Below are 15,883 nucleotides of genomic sequence, written 5' to 3' on the forward strand. Positions count from 1 at the left end.
CCCCATTTATACATCTTAGCTCCCCCCGCCTGTCATGGAGGAGCGAAGTGACCTCCTTTATCTCCACTAGCAGAGAGGAGGCAGGCACGCGGCCCCCTCCACCCCTCCAGCACTGACCTTTCCCGTTTCCCAGACCAAGCGATAACCTTTCGCCAGGGATGGGGTGACGTGGTCCAGCTCACTGTCACCTTCAACAGAAAGAAGTGAGAAGGCCTCCACTTAGCAGAGACCAGGAACCCAGACCCCCACCAGACCGGGAGAGAGGGCACAGCCAGCCCCCCATCACCACCATACTGCTAGGGTCCCAGGCCTTCTCCGTAATAACAACAATGAGTGCTTACACAGTATGCGCTGTGGGGCCAGGCACTGCTCTAAATATGTTTATTTGTTTAATTGATTTCATCCTCCCAACAACCTATGATAATAGTTCTTAAAATTTGAGAAGCCTCAGAATCTCCTGGAGGGCTTGTTAAAACACAGATCACTGGGCCGTACATGCGGAGTGTCTGAAAATCTGCATTGGCAACAAATTTCCAGGCCATGCTGATGCTGCTGGTCCAGAAACCACACTTTCTCTTTTTTTTTTTTTTTTTTTTTTGCGGTTTGCGGGCCTCTCACTGTTGTGGCCTCTCCCATTGCGGAGCACAGGCTCCAGGCGCGAAGGCTCAGCGGCCATGGCTCACGGGCCCAGCCGCTCTGCAGCATGTGGGATATTCCCCGACCGGGGCACGAACCCATGTCCCCTGCATCGACAGGAGGACTCTCAACCACTGCGCCACCAGCGCCACCAGGGAAGCCCTCTTTTTTTTTTTTTTTAACTTTTTATTTTATATTGGAGTATAGCCAATTAACAATGTTGTGATAGTTTCAGGTGCACAGCAAAGGGCCTCAGCTATACATATACATGTATCCATTCTCCCCCAAACTCCCCTCCCATCCAGGCTGCCACATAACATTGAGCAGAGTTCCCTGTGCTCTACAGTTGGTCCTTGTTCAGAAACCACACTTTTAAGAGCCACTGGACTATGAGACTAAGACTAAGACTGTCTCCATGTTACAGGTGAGGAAACAGAAGAGTGACCTAAGGTGCCAAGATCAGCTAGTAAGTGGAGGTGGGTGTTGGGGTTCAAACAGAGCCTCTGGTTCCAGAGCTCATGCTCTCCAAGGGAAAAAATATTTTTTTAAACTTTTATTGGAGTGCAGTTGATTTACAGTGTTGTGTTAGTTTCAGCTGCACAGCAAAGTGAATCAGTTATACATACACATATATCCACTGTTTTTTTAGATTTTTTTTCCCATATAGACCATTACAGAGTATTGAACAGAGTTCCCTGTTCTATACAGTAGGTTCTTATCTATTTTATTTATAGTAGTGTGTGTATGTCAGTCCCAATCTCCAAATTTATCCCTCCCTCCAGGGAAAATTTTTAAGGATTAAAAAAAAAATGTTGGGACTTCCCTGGTGGCGCAGTGGTTAGGAATCTGCCTGCCAATGCAGGGGACACGGGTTCGAGCCCTAGTTCGGGAAGATTCCACATGCCACGGATCAACTAAGCTCATGCACCACAACTACTGAGCCCGCACGCCTAGAGCCCATGCTCCCCAACAAGAGAAGTCACTGCAATAAGCCCGTGAACCACAACGAAGAGTAGCCCCCACTCGCCGCAATTAGAGAAAGCCCGCGTGCAGCAACAGACCCAACGCAGCCAAAAATAAATAAGTAAATTTATTTTTTTAAATATTGTTATGGAGACAGTTTCAGTTTCGTAGATGAAAATGGTTCTGGAGATGGATGGTAGTGATGGTTGCACGACCATGTGAATGTACTTTATGTCGTTGAACTGTACACTTAAAATGGTTAAGATGGTACATTTCATGTTATGTGTATGTTACCATAATTTTTAATATAATTTTTTAATGTTTAACTAATATCATATACAGAGAGGAACTGTCGTGTGCTGGGCAATGTTTAACAGTGGGCCTTCCAGATACAAATGAACTTATTTACAAAACACAAATAGGCCCACAGACATAGAAGACAAACTTATCATTACCAAAGGGGAAAGGGGTAGGGGAGGGATAAATTAGGAGTTTGGGGTTAACAGATACACATTACTATATATAAAATAGATAAACAACAAGGACCTACTGTATAGCACAGGGAACTATACTCAATACTTTGTAATAACCTATAAGGGAAAAGAATCTGAAAAAGAATATATATATAAATATGTATATATGTATATACACATATATATGAATGTGTGTATAACTGAATCAATGTTCTATATACCTGAAACTAATACAACATTGTAAATCAACTATGCTTCAATTTTTTAAATAATTTTTTTAAATTATTTATTTATTTATTTATTTGGCTGCACCCGGCCTTAGTTGCAGCACGTGGGATCTTTAGTTGTGTCATGAGGGATCTAATTCTCTGACCAGGATCGAACCCGGGGCCCTTGCATTGGGAGCACGGAGCCTCAGCCACTGGACCACCAGGGAAGTCCCTATACTTCAATTTTTAAAAAATAAACTTATTTATTTTATTTTATTTATTTTTGGTTGCGTTGGGTCTTCATTACTGCATGCGGGTTTTCTCTAGTCGCTGCGAGCGGAGGCTACTCTTCGTTGCGGTGCGCGGGCCTTTCATTGCGGTGGCTTCTCTTGCTGCAGAGCACGGGGGCTCTAGGTGTGAGGGCTTCAGTAGTTGCGGCTCGTGGGCTCTAGAGCACGAGCTCAGTAGTTGTGGCACACGGGATTAGTTGCTCTGCGGCATGTGGGATCTCCCCAGACCAGGGATTGAACCCATGTCCCCTGCATTGGCAGGCAGATTCTTAACCACTGCACCACCAGGGAAGCCCCCTACACTTCAATTTTTTAAAATATTAAAAAATAACAAAACAAAACAAGTAAACCCCAGTGGGCTCTCCGGAAAAAAAAAAAAAAAGGCCTTGATTTATAGCAGTTATAGGTTTCTGGCCAATTTCAAGCTACCAGCGTGATATCAGTGTGATGTTGCCAAATTCCTGAAAAGGTAACAGTCAGTTTTCACAAGTTAGTATAAGTCGGCTCCAGGACACCACCAAAATGTGAAAAACATTGCAATTTGTGCAATTTAAAAAATAATGATTTTTTAGGGGCTTCCCTGGTGGTGCAGTGGTTAAGAATCTGCCTGCCAATGAAGGGCACACGGGTTTGAGCCCTGGTCCTGGAAGATCCCACATGCCGCGGAGCAACTAAGCCCGTTAGCCGCAACTGCTGAAGCCCGCGTGCCTGGAGCCCGTGCTCCACAACAAGAGAAGCCACCGCAATGAGAAGCCCGCGCACTGCAACAAAGAGTAGCCCCCGCTCGCCGCAACTAGAGAAAGCCCGCGCGCAGCAACGAAGACCCAACGCAGCCAAAAATAAATAAAATAAATAAATTAAAAAATGATAATAATAATAATGATTTTTTAAAACACCCATGTCATCATTACCCAGATCAAGAAGAAGGACAGTGCCAGCACCACAGATGTCAACCCCCCCTCACCCCGCATCCCTGGTCACAATTTATTCCCTGCAGAGGTAACCACCATCCTGACTTCAGCCATCACCACTTCTTTGCTTTTTATTCGTTTTGTGTTTGTTTGTTTTTTTTTTTTTCACCGTGCCACATGGTTTATGCGATCTTAGTTCCCCAAGCAGGGATTGAACCCAGGCCCTCTGCAGTGAGAGCTCGGAGTCCTAACCACTGGACCACCATGGAATTCCCTGCTTTTAATTAGTTTTAACACCAACCTGGGCATCTCTGAAACAGATAACTGAATCTCTGAAACATAACTGAGTCTATTTCTTTTTTTTTTCCTTTTTTTTTCATTCTAACAAATTGAACTTTTTATCAAAGTTCATACAGATCTGGGCACATACAGAAAAGTGCCCAGATCATCAGTGGACACCGGGAAGAATTTTCACAAACTGAACACACTTCTGCATCCACCCCTCAGGTCCAGAAACAGAACATTCCCAGCCTCCATCCAGAGCAGGGAAATTTAACTCCACCATCTGGGAGGAGGAGTATGGAAGAATTTGTGGACATATGTTAAAACTATACTAACTAATAAATGCTTTGAGTGAGATGCTTTGAGGCTATGCAAAGACCCTGTTTCCCGTTCCACCCACTGATGTTAGCATTCATTGGTGGATTGTGTGCATTTGCTATTATTTATTATTTGGAATTCTTCTGTAAGGAAGAGTTGTTTCATCTCCATTTATTTACTTGTTCAATTATTTGTTTATACCAATATGGACTCATGAATAGTTATTTTTATTCTTTGGGTTAAAATTCAATACTATTATTATTTATTTCACTGCCCAAATTGTTCCAGCTTTGGCCATTGGGAGCTCTTTCAACTGGTTCCTGCTCTAAGCATTTTCTTTCAGGCGCTGCTCTTTTGACATGACTATCTCTCTCTGTCTCTCTGTCTCTGTCTCTGTCTCTGTCTCTCTCTCTCTATATATATATATATATTTTTTTTTTTTTTAAAGTACTTCCTTACTGTCTGGCACCACAAGATGTTCCAGGCTCATCTTGCATTTCCCCTGCCCCAGTCCTAGTATCAGCCATTTTCCCAAGGAGCGTGTGTTCCCTTTACTGGAGAGTGGCATTGAGAAGCCAAGACCTGGATGCTGAGTCTGCTCATTGCTACTGAGGGTGGGAGTTGATGTTGTTGCTTCTGGGCCTTCTCAGCTGATAGCATCACTTTAAAAAAAATATATTGAGGTAAAATTCATATGAAATAAAATTGACCATTTTAATGTTACATGTACATGCATGTTCATAGTAGCACTAGTCACAATAGCCAAAAAGTGGAAACAACCCTGATGCCCATCAACAGATGAATGGATAAACAAAATATGGTCCATCCATACAATGGAATATCACTCAGCCTAGAAAGGAACGAAGCAATGACACATGCTACAATGTGGATGAACCTTGAAAGCATTGTGCTGAGTGAAAGAAGCCAGACACCAAAGGTCACATAGTGTATAATTCCATTTATAGGAGATGTCTGGAATATGCACACCCATAGAGACAGAAAGCAGACTAGTGGTTGCCAAGGGTTGGGAGGAGGGAGGAATCGGGAGTAAATCCTACTGGTATGTCTCTGGGGTGACGAAAACATTTTGGATCTAGACAGAGGTGGTGGTTGCACAACATTATGAATATACTAAATACCACTGAATTGTTCACTTTACCACGGTTAATTTTATGTTATGTCAATTTCACCTCAATTTATTTATTTGTTTTGTTTTGTTGGTTTTTGTTTTTTGCCACACCGCGCAGCTTGTGGAGCTTCCCCAGAGAGGGATCGGAACTGTGCCCCCTGCAGTGGAAGTGCTGTCCTATTTAATTATTTATATTATATAATTTTAAATTTCACCTCAATTTACAAAAAACAACAATAAGGGCTCTGGTGATGGGCAGAGCTGGGTTCGAATCCTGTGTATGCCTAGTTCCTGCTGTGTGTCCTTCGGCAAGTCACTTAAGCTCTCTGTGCCTTGGTTTCCTCACCTGTAAAACAAGGAGGATTCAATGAGTGCATCAAATTCTTAAAACGCATGCAGTAAGTGTTGCTTAATTAAATGTTATTTCTTTTTTTTTTTTTTGCGGTACGCAGGCCTCTCACTGTTGTGGCCTCTCCCGTTGTGGAGCACAGGCTCCGGACACGCAGGCTCAGCGGCCATGGCTCACGGGCCCAGCCGCTCCATTGCATGTGGGATCTTCCCAGACCGGGGCACGAACCCGTGTTCCCTGCATCGGCAGGCGGACTCTCAACCACTGCACCACCAGGGAAGCCCAATTTTTAAATTTTTATTTTTATTTTGGCTGCATTGGGTCTTTGTTGATGCACGAGGGCTTTCTCTAGTTGTGGTGATCGGGGGCTACTCTTCATTGCGGTGTGCAGGCTTCTCATTGCGGTGGGTGGCTTCTCTTGTTGTAGAGTGTGGGCTCTAGGTGTGCGGGCTTCAGTAGTTGCGGCACATGGGCTCAGTAGTTGTGGCACGCGGGCTCTAGAGCTCAGGCTCAGTAGTTGTGGTGCATGAGCTTAGTTGCTCTGCGGCATGTGGAATCTTCCCAGACCAGGGCTCGAATCCGTGTCCCCTGCATTGGCAGGTGGATGCTTATCCACTGTGCCACCTGGGAAGCCCCTTAAATGTTATGTCTACTTGACGCATCCCCTTTGGATTCGAACTTTATTCCTTTGTCCTTTTCTTCATGACGGACTCCTGGCCTTGGTTGCCCCCAAGGCCAAGGACAACGCTCCAGAAGACAGGAGTCATATCTGACTGTACTGCTTCAAAAGGGCTGATGAATAATATGCTCCCCTCCTCTGCCTCTTCTCCTGGCCACTCTCTAGGGATGTACCCTTCTGCCCTTTTCTCCATATCCCCAATCCTGGCCCAGGGGTTGCTGATGAACAAACATGTCAGGAAATATTTGTTTCCTGACTGTTTGACTTTAACTGACTGTCCCAGAACCAGAAGCTTCTTTTGTGCCTCACACAGAATCAGAATTTTGAGCCCATCACCGCTGAGTGCAAATCCCACTTCCTGCGAGCAAGGCGCTGCATCTCTATGCGTTCATTGGGAAGATGTAGATAATAAGCGTTCTACTTTATGGGATTGTTTGAGGACTTGGGTGAAATTATGTAAAGTGCTTAGCACCGGGCAAAAGACCCAAGTGCAGAGGGTTGAATGGTGATCACCTCCTGGTGATATACAGCAGGACCTGTGAACGTGATCTTATTTGGATAAAAGGATCTTTGTGGATATAATTAAGGACTTTGAAATGAGATCATCCTGGATTATCTGGGTGGGCCCTAAATTCGATGACAAGTGTTAATAGACAGAGACAGAAGAGATAAGCCCAAGTGAAGATAGAGGCAGAGATTGGAGTGATGTAGCCAAAGAGGCTAAGTCATGCCAGGAGCCACCGAAAGCTGCAAGAGAACGAAAGATCCTCCCCTAGAGCCTTGGGAGGGAGCCACAACTCTGCTGACACTTTGATTTCAGACTTCTGGCCTGCAAAACTGTGAGCGAATAAATTTCCACTGCTGTAAGCCACGCAGTTGTGGTGAATTGTTACAGCAGCCATAGGAAACTAATATATAAGAATTGGGAAATATTATCTGCTACCAATATCATTATTGTTACTGTCATCATCATCATCATCACCACCATTATCATGGGCAGCATAAAAATGCACTTAAGGGACTTCCCTCGTGGCACAGTGCTTAAGAATCCGCTTGCCAATGCAGGGGACACAGGTTCGAGCCCTGGTCTGGGAAGATCCCACATGCCACAAAGCAACTAAGCCCATGCACCACAACTACTGAGCCCACATGCCACAACTACTGAAGCCTGTCCGCCTAGAAACCGTGCTCTGCAACAAAGAGAAGACACCTCAGTGAGAAGCCCACGTACTGCAACAAAGAGTATACCCTGCTCATGGCAACTAGAGAAAGCTGGCTCGTAGCAACCAAGACCCAACGCAGCCAAATATAATTAATTAATTTTTTAAAAAAAGAAACAAAAATTAAAAAAAAAAACTCCTAGAAATCAGGAAGGAAAAGATCAACAACCTAAAAGAATAATGGACAAGGAAGGTGACCAGAGAGGAAAAAGAAAACTATAAATAGCTCTTAAACACATGGAAATATGGAAACATGTTCTGTCTTGTTTGTGGTTAGGAAAATGCAAATTTTCTCTACTCTGAGATACCATTTTTCACTTGTTCTTTTGGCAAAAATCCAAAGTTTGATAATATTCTGTTGGTGAAGCTAAAGGGAAACAGGACTCTTATCCATTGCTGGAGGGAGTGTGAATTAATCTAACCCTCAAGGAAGGAAATTTGGTAATATCTGTAAAAATTACAAATGCACATAATCTTCGAGCCAGAAATCTCACATTGCAGAATTTATATACAGATACACTTGCATACGTGTGAAATGACATTTGTGCAAGGTTCTTCACTGCAGTGTTAACCTAAGAACAAACGAATGAAAAAAATGTCTGTCTCTGGCAGTGAAATTAACTATGGGGTATCTACATGGCAAAATACTATCCGGCTGTAGAAAATGACAAGGGTGCATAAAGAGAGCTTTGGAAAGGGGAGCACTCCAGCATTTGTTGTTAAGTTGGGGGGGTGGAGGAGGAAGGTACAGAAGAATATGTAAAACATGTTACCTTGAACTGAAATTCTGACACATTCTACCACATGGATGAACCTTGAACGGTTACACTAAATGCAAGAATCTAGACACAAAAGGGAAAGTCCTGTATTGTTCCAATTTGCAATCTACCTTGAATAAGCAAATTCATAGAGACAAAATGTAGAATGGTGTTTACCAGGAGCTGGGAGAGGGAGGAATGGGGAGTACCTGTTTAACTGGGTACAGAGTTTCAGTTTGGGAAGATGAAAAATTTCTGGAGATGGATGATGGTGATAATTGCGTGACAATGTGAATGTACTTAATGCCACTGAACTTTATACTTAAAAATGGCTAAAGTGGGGCTTCCCTAGTGGCACAGTGGTTGAGAGTCCGCCTGCCGATGCAGGGGACACGGGTTCGTGCCCCGGTCCAGGAAGATCCCACGTGCCGCAGAGCGGCTGGGCCCGTGAGCCATGGCCGCTGAGCCTGCGCGTCCGGAGCCTGTGCTCCGCAAAGGGAGAGGCCACAACGGTGAGAGGCCCGCGTACCGCAAAAAAAAAAAAAAAAAAGGCTAACGTGGTATATTTTATGTTATATATATTTTACCACAGTAAAAAAGCCCGTGCTCTGCAACAAGAGAAGCCACCGCAATGAGAAGCCCGCTCACCGCAATGAAGAGTAGCCCCTGCTCACCACAACTAGAGAAGGCCTGCACATAGCAACAAAGACCCAACGGAGCCAAAAATAAATAAATAAAATAAATTTAAAAAAAAAAAGAAGAAGAACGAGCCTGCTAATCATTCACTACACCTCATGTTTAATAAGCAGAAATGCACAGGCTTTTAAGATGAATTTCCAGCATAACAGAAGGACATCTTGTTTGCATTTCAATGCACCAAGTGTCAGATTCTTATTTCATTACTCACTGGCACATTAATGGATGGCTCTTAATTTCTTTTTTTCTCTCTTTTAGCAAAACTCCATGAAGACCTCTCACTCCTGCCACTTGGGTCAGGAGCAAGGTTGCCTTATTTTAAAATGCTATAGTGTCTGAGTTTCACCGCATCAGCATCACATTTTTTAAGAGCTACTTTGCTGCTTTCACTGTTAGATTAGTACTCTATATCATTCAGCATTCTTATTTCATCTTTCTAGTCCCTGAGGGATGGACACCTACATTGCTTCCAACTTCCTGCTTCAATGAGCATTCTTATCTGGTGCAAAACTCAGCGACTATAAAAACTTGGAAGAGAATTACCAAAGTTGTGGTTCTCTCAATTTAACAGGGATCCAATAACTGGCTTAAACAAGAGAGAATGTTTGTCTCTGCTGGCAGACAGCCTGGGGACCCTGGGTCCTTCTGTCAGTTGCTCCACCATCCTCCAGGGCAGTATCTCCAAGGACATTTGGCTGTGTCTGGAGACATCCTTGGTTGTCACACCTGGCAAAGGGAGGGGGTGGGAGGTTGTGTGCTACTGGCATGTAGTGAGTGGTGGCCACGTATGCTGCTCAATACTCTACAGTGCACAGAATATCCCCCTGCGACAAAGAACAATTTGGCCTCAAATGTCAATGATGTCGCCTGCCCTACAATAGTCCCCACTCTTTTTTTTTTTTTCTTTTTTGGCCTCACTGCGAGGCATGCAGGACCTTAGTTCCCCGACCAGGGATGGAACCTGTGCCCTCTGCAGTGGGAGCATGGAGTCTTAACCACTGGATCACCAGGGAAGTCCCCCACTCCTTTTTGTCATGACTGACGCGTTGAAGACACTGGGACAGTTGTCCTGTAGCACACTCCACCCTCGGGGTTTGTCAGTTGCTTCCTGATGTCATTTAACTTGTTCCTCTACGCTTCCCATTTCCTGCAAACTGGATGTTAGGTCAAGAGAACTGATCAGAGTCAAGTTTAACATTTTGGCAAGATGTGTCCCAGGGGAAGCTGTGAACTTCCATTGGTATCGCATCAGGAGGCCCCGGAGGCCCAAGGGTCCCTCTACTGTGATGCTCAGCTTCACTGCAGCTAACACTGGTGACAGTATGTCCTCTGTGATGAAGTCTGCACCCCTACACCAAGTGAAGCCTGGGTGTATCTTTTTTTTTTTCCCCTGGGCGTATCTTGCTCCCCATCATCTTCTCACCTGACGTTTGATAACACCCATCGATGAATGCTGCCCAAATCAATTATTTCATTGGCTTCTGCAAAATGGTGATTGTTCTAATTCTCCCATTCCTTCCAGTGTTTTTGGTCATGTCACACAGCTTGCGGGATCTTAGTTTCCCGAGCAGGGTTGGGGCCAGGGATCAAACCCAGGCCCCCTGCAGTGGAAGCGTGCAGTCCTAACCACTGGATCGCCAGGGACTTCTCTCCTTCCACATTTTTTAGCTGGCATTCTTAGACTGTTTGGTGACCATGAAAAGTTACTACTGGGAAGGAAACATCGTGCCTAATTCCTTACTTTTAACTACCAACATTTTCGGAAAGGAGTTGGTTGAGAGCTACTTCCAATGGGTTAATAAGTGTGTGTGTGTTTTAACTTTCAAATCGAGGCATAACATACATAAAGTGCACAGATCTTAAATGGAGAGCTCAGGGAATTTTTACGGCTATATACCCGTGCAACCACCACCAGATAAAAATATAGAGCATTTCTAATCCCACACTGCCTTCCCTGCCATTAAGTTTTTTGTTTCTTTTTTTGTGGTACGCGGGTCTCTCACTGTTGTGGTCTCTCCCGTTGCGGAGCACAGGCTCCGGACGCACAGGCTCAGCGGCCATGGCTCACAGGCCCAGCCTCTCCGCAGCATGTGGGATCTGCCCGGACCGGGGCACGAACCCATGTCCCCTGCATCGGCAGGCGGACTCTCAACCACTGCGCCACCAGGGAAGCCCTATAATGAGTAATTTTAATTGAAGAAATGATTTCCAGGCTTGGTTGCACCCATCTTGGGGGGTCAAGGACTTCAGGAAGGTGGGGAAATGGGTGAGAAGTAAAAATAGGGCTTCTTGGCACTCCCCCACCCAACATGGCTGGCTCTGGCACCCAAACCTGTCTCACAGAAGTAGCTGCAAGGGTCAAGCGACTTGCTTTGCCAGTCAGGATTTATCCCGGGCACCTCCTGCCTGGAAGTCTCATTAATTCTTGGGGCTCAGCTAGCATTTCCAAGCAGAGGGGGTCTGCCCCTTCTAGTCTTCCATCGAGGGTCACACCCAGGGGCAGAAAAGCACACTGGCAAGTCCCAGAAAAGGAGACAGGCTGTCTGGGTTCTGCAGCCTTCAGTTACATGATCCTAGAGGAGGTACTTTCCCTTCTGAGCCTTTGTTTGCCCACCTGTCAAGTGGGGGGAATATTCCGCTTTGCTGGGTTCTTGGGAGGATTTCTGCAGAACCATCAGACTACCTTTACATTTCTGACCTCACCTCTTGGCACTTTCCTCTTTGCTAATTCCGCCCCTGCCAGATGTTTGTTCCAGTCCCCAGGCCTTTGCTTCTGCAGTTCCCTCCACCTCCGTTTTGTGGGGCTTGCTTGCTTTCTACAACCCAGGCACAGTTCGAATGACCCCCTCCTCAGATTACATGCGCTACAGTGGGCTCTCTTATCACACACACTCTAATGTTGCTTTTTTTTTTTTTAAGAGTTTTTGTTGTTGTTGTTTTGCGGTACTCGGGCCGCTCACTGCTGTGGCATCCCCCGTTGCAGAGCACAGGCTCCGGACGCGCAGGCTCAGCGGCCATGGCTCACGGGCCCAGCCGCTCTGCAGCATGTGGGATCTTCCCGGACCGGGGCACGAACCTGCGTCCCCTGCATCGGCAGACGGACTCTCAACCACTGCGCCACCAGGGAAGCTCTGTTGTTGTTTTTTAAATTGAAGTATAGTTGATTTACAATGTTGTGTTAGTTTCAGATGTAGAGCAAAGTTATTCAGATATATATATATATATATATATATATATATATATACACACTTTCTCAGATCCTTTTCCCTTATAGGTTATTACAAAATATTGAGTATAGTTCCCTATGCTATATTATCAGTCCTTTCTGATTATTTTCTATATAGTAGCATCTCACAGCTCTTACGAACCTATCTTGAGTATTAATTTCACTGCTTATTGTGTCTCCTCCTGTAGTAGAATGCAGAGTCTAGGGACTTGTCTGCTTTTTTCACTTTTACAGGCAGGGCCTTGCACGAGGAAAGTGTAATGTTTGTTGAACTAGGAAACATAAGCCCAGAGAGGTGGAGCCACTTTCTCATTTGTCACACAGCAAAATCTGAATTAGAACTTAAGGCTCTGAGCCTTTGCTTTCTTTTCCCTCCCTCTTTGGTGGGGATTAGGACACAAAATTTAAGGGGTGTCAAAAAAATTAGTCATCAAGATATTTTTAAAAGTCAAAATTGGGGGCTTCCCTGGTGGCGCAGTGGTTGAGAATCTGCCTGCCAGTGCAGGGGACACGGGTTCGAGCCCTGGTCTGGGAAGATCCCACATGCCGCGGAGCAACTAGGCCCGTGAGCCACAGCTACTGAGCCTGCGCATCTGGAGCCTGTGCTCCGCAACAAGAGAGGCCGAGAGAGTGAGAGGCCCGCGCACCGCGATGAAGAGTGGCCCCCGCTCGCCGCAACTAGAGAAAGCCCTCCCACAGAAACGAAGACCCAACACAGCCAAAAATAAATAAATAAATTTAAAAAAAAAAAAAAAAAGTCAAAATTGGGAATTCCCTGGTGGTCCAGTGGTTAGGACTCTGCGCTTTCACTGCGGAGGGTCGGGGTTCAATCCCTGGTCTGGGAACTAAGATCCTGGCCAGCTGTGCCGCCGCCAGGAAAAAAAAAAAAAGTAGAAAGAAGCAAGCTGTGTGTCGCCGCCAGGAAAAAAAAAAAAAGTAAAAATTAATGTCAACAAAAAGCAAAAGATAAGATTCGACCTTGCACTCGCATGACTCACCCCGCCCGAATCCCAGTCCTGGCACATCCCGTCTTTATTTAAAATTTTGCTATTCTGTTCACCATGGATTTATTTTTTCCCCATTAATTTTGATATTTAAAAAGTATTGCAATATTTCATTAGAATGTTATTCATCTTGATGATTGAGTTTTTCCACCCAAGACGCTCACCCTAGTACAAGCCCCGCTTCTGTCTCTTCTCCTCCCCTAGAGAAACTGAGGCACGGACGACTCGGGGTGGGATTCGGGGAAGGATGGGGGAGCTGTGTGGAGCCGGTTGAGCAACCCGAGCTGCCCCGGCAGGGGCTGGACGCTGACCTTTGCTTATCGTCCGCGGTAGAAGCAGCTAATTAAGTCTCCCCCGCCTGCGGGAGACCTTTCCCAGGTCGGCCCGCGCCTCCTGCAGGGCCGAGACAGCCGCCGTAGCCCCGGCAGCGGTGACCTTTCTGGGTCCAATGGGGCGGGGAGGCGGGAGAGAGCGGGATGGGTTTAGGCGGAAATGGTGGCGGGGGTGTCGCGCCCCTGGGATCGAACCCCGCCTCGGCCCCCCACGTTCATCCTACCACCGTAGGGTGATGGGGGAGGGAAAGAGCGCCCGGTGACGTCATCGAACCCCGAGACCGGCCTCCGCCGCCAACGTCACAGACAAGAAGCGTAGCGTCACCGCATTCCTCCCGTGACGTCAGCGCGCAAGGCCAAGAACTGGCCCATAGGGGAAGGGAGAAGTCTGAAGGAAGAGATCATTCCTTTCACGCACTTCGTATTTGGTAAGGCGTTTGAAGTACGCAGAAACTGACTACCACTCCCATCTGGCCTTGCGTGCTGCGCATGAGCGCAGCTTCCAGCGAGAGAGGGCGGCAAACCTTTGGGCTAGATTGACGTCCCTTTAGTCGAACCAAAAGGCAAGTTTTACGGCCGCACAACAGTCCCGACCTTACAGGCCCCACCCCTTTATTCTTAGCCCGCAGCTTCCTTGAGGGAGTGACGGGCTCCTCTGCCTTTGAGGGCTTAGTTTCCCTTGATGGACATTCATACCAATGAATCAGAGCGCCGGGAAGTCGAGAGGATGTTGAAAGATGTGCCTTGGAGCCAATAGCTTAGCGGTAGGGCCTGGCGCCATCCAATCACTTTTCCCAGTGCCGCCAATCACCCTGGACCCCGCCCCCGGCGCGTGACGTAAGTAGGGTGGGTAGCAACAGTTGCCCCGGTGAGGGAAACGGAGGCGCCATAGCCACGGTAGTCGTGGCGACCAAGCAACCCGGCAACGCGAGTCAACAACAACAACCGACCGGCCGACCCCCACCCCCACCCCCCCGGCCCGGCCCGGGGACCCCGGCACGTTCTGTCCCCCTCCCAACATCGCCTCCGAGACCTGTGGAAAGCCCTTCCGCGGACAGAAGTAGGGAGAAGCCGAGGTAACCCGTGCAGCCCCAGGGTGGCGGTCCGGGCCGGGGAGGACAGCGAGGCCCGGGCGGCGGGTGTCTCTGTAATCATAATCTTGGGGGAAGGGGCGGGCGGTCAAAATGGCGGCGGCGACTGTCGGGGCCGTGGGGGAGGGGGCTGGGGCCCGGCCGGGGCTACACCACCCGCCCCCGGGCCCCGCAGCCCGGCCCCCGCGAGGGGCGGGCGCTCGCAGGCAGACGGCGAGTGGAGGTAGGCCGGCCAGCCGGGGCGGGGGGCTTTTATATGTCGGGAGGTGCAAGGGGGCGGGACTGGGAGGGCTGGGCCAATGGGAACGAGGGAGGGGCGAGGCGGGACCGAAGTGGGTGGGCGGGACCAGGTCATAAGGTGTGGGCGGGACCGGCCGGTGCCCCGGGAACCGGGTGGGGCAGCTGCCCCCTAGGCATTCCTGCTCGCCTAAGCGATGGAACCTGTGCCTTGTCACTTTAGAACCTACCAGGACTCAAGTGTGTACCACATGTGAGGCCTCAGTTTTCTATCCTGTAAAGTGGGGAGAATCACTGCCACCGCCTCTTTTTTGCATTTCAGGGACTCCTAATTCCTAGGAATTTCTCTAGGGCTCATTCTTGAACTTTTTACTCCTATCTACTTTTTCTGAATTTTTTTTTACAGATTAACTGTTAGTCTTGATTTCAACATTGCTGTTCGCTCCTAAATCTGTCTTCTCTCTGAGAAGAGGTGAAGGTAGACAATTTCATGAAGCTGTGGGATAGGGGTATGGCTTTAGTCTGGACGATCTGGTTCGCAGAAAGCGAAGCCCATGGCAGAGAGGAGTGATCTTGGGTGACTGAGTTAGAAGGACAGAAACTTGATTGGTTCTATGTGGGCAGCTCTAAGATCTAAGATCTCGTCTTGTTCCTGGGCAGGGTGCTTGTTCCCGGAGATGGGACCATTCCTAGCTGTTCTGCCCATTCTGGTCTTCCTTTGGGGAAGGAAGTAAATGATGGAGTAAAGGGCGCCTGAGGAAGTTTCTGACGCTGCTTCTCTTGGCTAGACACATGTTTTTGTGTCAGTCAAGTTGGTGTCAACTGGGTCACATGTCACTGAGGAGGTACCAGCTTCCAGAGCCACGTGGGCAGGGAGCCGGGACACCGAGGTCAGAGGGAAGGGGAAGTGTTCCACATTTGTTAGAGGAGAATCTGAGTGACTGCTTTGCCGGGAGACAAGATCTGCCAGCTTGGGGAAGAATTTTTTTTTTTTTTTTTTAAATAGCAGCTGGGCCAAGTCCACTGTGCTTATTCTCCGTCTTGCTTTGGAGCTTGACATCAGCAGAGCCGAGTGCATGC

The 15,883-nt window shown here is 47.3% G+C and overlaps 1 protein-coding gene across 1 annotated transcript in view; it reads left to right on the forward strand.

Moving 5' to 3' along the window:
• Positions 1 to 14,353: 14,353 nt before the first annotated feature.
• Positions 14,354 to 15,883, forward strand: part of RFX1 (regulatory factor X1) — a gene marked incomplete at its 3' end in the record, with an annotated part of 30,366 nt that continues 28,836 nt past the window's right edge. The window contains exon 1 of the mRNA XM_079702760.1: positions 14,354 to 14,551. The remainder of the gene's footprint in view (positions 14,552 to 15,883) is intronic.

The sequence above is a fragment of the Hyperoodon ampullatus genome, assembly GCF_949752795.1.
Source record: "Hyperoodon ampullatus genome assembly, chromosome: 4".
NCBI lineage: Eukaryota > Metazoa > Chordata > Mammalia > Artiodactyla > Ziphiidae > Hyperoodon > Hyperoodon ampullatus.